Raw genomic sequence first — 5,089 nt, 5'->3', positions numbered from 1 at the left:
GCCGACACTGGAGCGAGCTCTGGGGCTGGCGCCGACACTGGAGCGAGCTCTGGGGCTGGAGCCGACACTGGAGCGAGCTCTGGAAGGTGCTTACGAGGAGCAGGCACTGGGGCTGGAACCGACACTGGGGCCTCATGAACACATGGCAGGCTTGCCATATTAATGTTCAGGGGGCTTGCCATATTAACGGCCAGTGAACTAGAGTAGGCCGCGGATGGCGGGCTGGTTCTGGCTCGGGGCAGGACGCTCTCCAGACACCGGAGGATTCCTTCCCTCCAGCTCAGTCCCGTGGTGTCTGGGAGGTCCACGGGGCGATGGTAGTTGGCCCCGAGCCAGAACAGAGAATTAATGGACTCCTGGGAGCCTGCAGAACTCCCAGGAATACTCAACAAAGGGGAGATCTAGGCGAGCTAAGGTGGAGAATCAAGCGGCAATTTCCATAGCCGCGGGGAAAACAAGGAAAGCTGAAAATAACTCCAGCTAAGCATAAATAGTATCTAACTGTCACGGGTTGCTACTGTGAGGAGCACGGAGCGAGGAACGAGGAGACCAGGAGTACAAAACAAATGAGTTTAATTCTATTTTTCAGGGAATCACACGTAGCACAAGGAGTTGACAAACACAATTCCAGACAAAGAGACTCAGAACAGGCTAGAACTAAATAGGGCAGATAACGAGGGGTAGACAGGTGAGAAGGATAACTAATAATGAGACACACCTGGAACAAATCAAACTACATTGGGACAGGAACAGGAAGGACCAAATAAGGACAACAGGAACTAAACGGGAACATACACGTGACACTAACATTCAGAGCGTGAAATGTACGGCTCCATATGCAGAGCTTTATTCAGAGACGTAGTCATGAAACAGGCTAGGGTCAGACAAAGGCACACAGTTATATCGAGGGCAAGACAAAAAAGTAGTCCAGTAAACAGGCGTAGGTCAATCGACGTTGAACGTAATCCCACAGGGCAAGACAAAGAGAGATAATCCAGGTACACGGCAATATTCCTGGCAGGGGCAAACAGACTCCGAAATGGCAAGACAGAGAGTAATCCAAGACAGGCAGAGGATAAGGAAAACAGGCAATCAGGCAACACGACGTGACTAGACTTTGACTAGAACTAGGAACTAAGACAAGGAACTGGCTCCATAAAGTAGCTATCGACTAACACAATGATAAATGCTAAACAATACTCGGCGATCAAAAAGAGGAAGTCCATGGCTGGTTGCAGCTGTGTGTGTAATCAGTGCAATGGGTGCAATGGATGATGGGAAATGTAGTCCGGGGTGACATGCAACAGTTTGTGTAGTGTGAGAGTCAATATAACTGGAAGGCAACATCTGGTGGCGAGCAGACGGAAAACCACGGACCGGATTCACTGCCTTTATGTCTGGTTCTCAAACCCTTGTGAGGGTAAGCTGGCTTTCTCACACTTCTTAGTCCTGGAAAAGACTAGTAATTGCTATCCAGAAAACGAACAACCAAAAACATTATTTCAGACTTTTAAACTGTGAAACTCAAATTGTTGAAGAAATGGCAAATTCTCCATGGACTCCTGAAAACTAGGTAAATTTCGAGTCTTGAATATCATAGTTTTGCTGTTTTTCAAAGACTTGATTTTTGATGAATAACATGGGAACCAATAACCTGGTGTGGGTCGTTTGCTAAAACAATTGTCCAAATGTTTTTCTTCTGCGAGGAGAGCAGAAATCAGCTCTAATGCCCTCGGGCTCGGTGAGTGTCACTGCTGGTAATGCGAACGCACCCGTTAGGAGCTTTCTGTCCGTCGTGATTGGAGAGAAACGCCTTCAGATGGCTTGAAGAGCCCTTATGGAGAAATTCACCACCATCTGTTTACATTACAAGAGAAACATGAGCGCCATCAAAACGTAATGAGAGACAGTGATGTTTTGACAACACTTGAGCACATTGTGACCACCTCATTTCGAACTAATGTTGTATATTTGCACATGAAAGCTTGATGCAAATTTCCTCGCCTGCAACCTCACCCTAGTTTAGTGTTGATGCCAGTCGATAAAGTAGACTTTTAGACTCTTAAAAAATTAACTAATATATATCGTCATACATCCCCAACTGATTAATTGCAGTTTAAGACAATCGTTTTCTGAAATGCTATGTTTAAGTATGCAAAAAAAATCACAAATTTGAATAAATCTGAATATTGGATAAAGCCAGGTTCAAATTTCTTGTTTAATTTTTGTTGACATATGTGACATTGGACCACAAACCCAGCCATAAGGGTAAATTTTTCGCCAAATGAAGTTCTTAGCAATGCATATTACTAATCAAAAATTAAGTTTTTATATATTTATGGTAGGACATTTACAAAATATCTTCATGGAACATGATCTTTACTTAATATCCTAATGATTTCTGGCATAAAGAAAAATCAGTAATTTTGACCCATACAATGTATTTTTGGCTATTGCTACAAATATACCCCAGCGACTTAAGACTGCTTTTGTTCTCCAGGGTCACATATTAGAGTTAAATGTTTTTTAATGAGAGGATTGTAGTTTTCTATTTTTATCATCTTTAAATCAGAAAAGCAGAAAACAGAATGTTTTAGGAATAAATGGTTATATAATTCAGAGCGAATGATATATGAACAAACCCTTCAGTAAAAACCTTTACAATATAGAGAGGAATGAAACTGTTAAAAAAGTTTGGTATTTGTAAGTGCTGATGAAGTGGAGAAACAAACTCATTTTGAGAAACCGACTTTAAAGATATGTATTGTAATTGAAATCTACAGATGCAAATAAATGAAGTGTAATAAAAAAAACATCCAAAATGCACATTTAAGTGTTTATTTTTTCTTCTAGTCTGAAAGAAGACATGTTATGGAAGCAAAATAGTCCAAAACCTCAAAAAAAAAAAAAAAAGTCTGTACTGTCTTGCCTTAAAGAGATAGTTTAACAAAAATGTAACTAATGTAATTATTATTCACTTTCATGTCGCTCCAAACCTGTAGGACTTTCTATTTTTCTGAGGATTTAAAATAATGTTCACATTGTTGTTTTTTTATACAGCAAAAAGTGGATGGTGGCTGGCAACGGTCAAGCTCCTAAAATGACAAACAAGCACCTTAAAAGTATTATAACAGTAGTCAATATGAAGACCAGGTTCGACTTAGTTTTGAATATGAAGAAAATGTTTCCTTTTGTGTTCCACAAAATGAATAGTCATACAGGTTTGGTGCAACATAAATGTGAGCGAATGATCACAGTAGTGACACCAAAGTAAGAGCATCGTTTAAAGCAAACATTCATCATGATCTGGGTCAGAGATGATGCAAATGTAATCAGCTTTTCTTTTAATAGAATTCTGTGAATTATTATCCCTTTCTGTTCTGCGGTAAATCCTGACATAAGTCCAGAAGCATACAGGCAGTCCTTCAGTGAGTGATCCGTTATTAAGGTTATAAATCTAACCCATAGAGTCTTAATAACAGCAGGATAGACCCAGTACACACAGGAAATGATGTCAGATGCTGCACCACTTCAGTTTGTTTGACGGCTTCAGGATGAACCCATGTTTTTACGTTTCTATCCATGTGTTTTTTTATGCATGATTTTGGGTAAAATATCGGATGGGCATGCCAAGATGCGCATAAAATCTTAAATTGCACATCAAAATTGTATGCACACAAGTTTATTTCGCAACATAGCTTCTGTCTGCCCTTTTTATCCACAGATTCCTTGGCTTTCTAAAAAGAGCTCAAGCTCAGCAAAATAAATTAGGAACGGTTTACTCTCTGGCTATTTTTGAGTCTTTGGTGCACTTGTTTAATATTTACAGCACTTTGCATGACATCCTCGAGAGTAATACCAGGAAGGAATTTGGCAAACGAGATGCACAAAGCAAAAATATTAGCAATTAATCTGAAAATATTTCCAGCTTTTAACATATTTGAGATGTTGTGCTTCTTTTTATAGACCCTGTTTAAATTATTTTTATATATATTTTTTCACATTGCTGTGCTTGGTTTTTCATAACTCTTATTCACTTTTGCACATGCGAATGCTCAGTTTTTTTGCTTGTTTTCTTTGACCTGCAGTCTCTCTGACCTCATTAGTTGAGTCACTAATAAATCTGCAAAAATACAAAAAAAGTGAAGAAAGAGCTGAAGCTTTCCAAACGCACGTGTGTGTGTTTGTGCGTGTGCTAGTGTGTGTGTGTGTGTGCGTGCGTGCGTGGTGTGTATGTGTGTGTGTGTGTGTGCGTGCGTGTTTGTTAACTGTGTGTGTGTGTGTGTTTTAACTGTGTGTGTGTGTGTTAACTGTGCGTGTGTGTGTGTTAACTGTGCGTGTGAGTGTGTTAACTGTGTGTGTGTGTTAACTGTGTGTGTGTGCGTGTGTGTGTGTGTGTGTGCGCGTGTGTGTGTGCAGATGCTGACGGCGGTAGCACACACATTATTCATTCTGAAGTGACTCTTAATGTGACTGAATAATACATCTGTCTGCAGCAGTTTCATCTGAAATGTCTTGTGATTTCACAGACAGTCACGATTGTGTCTGCTTTCTGAACGCTGATGGTCCGTGTCTGAAAAGAGACATCACTGAAGCTTTTACATCTCAAATGTTCAAATGTAGAATCAAAATGGACTTTATTAAAATTGTATTGAGAGAGTAGTGTTATTGTTATTGATTCATCAGAAAAATAAATGTTTGTTTTTTAAATCTAATTTTTTCAACCAGCTCTCATATAGAGATGTTTCACCATTCAATCGATTCAAATCAAGTCCTCTCTGTTTTTTTCTTCAGTAAATATATGGTTTTGTTCTGAAATGTGTCACATTATGGAAGTAAAATGCATTTGCGTTTCACGTCAACATTAAAATAATTAAAAGGTTGAAACTGAAGCTTCATGCTAAACTTAAACACACACAGCATCTGATATTCGGAGCTTCTGGGTTTTGTATATACATACATACATACATAAATGCACACACACACATATATACAGTGTATATATATTATATATATATATATATATATATGTGTGTGTGTGTGTGTGTGTGAGTGTGTGTGTGTGTGTATATACACACACATATATATA

The sequence above is a fragment of the Sinocyclocheilus anshuiensis genome, unplaced genomic scaffold (genome assembly GCF_001515605.1).
Source record: "Sinocyclocheilus anshuiensis isolate Anshui unplaced genomic scaffold, SAMN03320099.WGS_v1.1 scaffold62, whole genome shotgun sequence".
In the NCBI taxonomy this organism is placed as follows: domain Eukaryota; kingdom Metazoa; phylum Chordata; class Actinopteri; order Cypriniformes; family Cyprinidae; genus Sinocyclocheilus; species Sinocyclocheilus anshuiensis.
The sequence above is the reverse complement of the archived record's forward strand: the minus strand, read 5'-3'. Positions refer to the sequence as shown.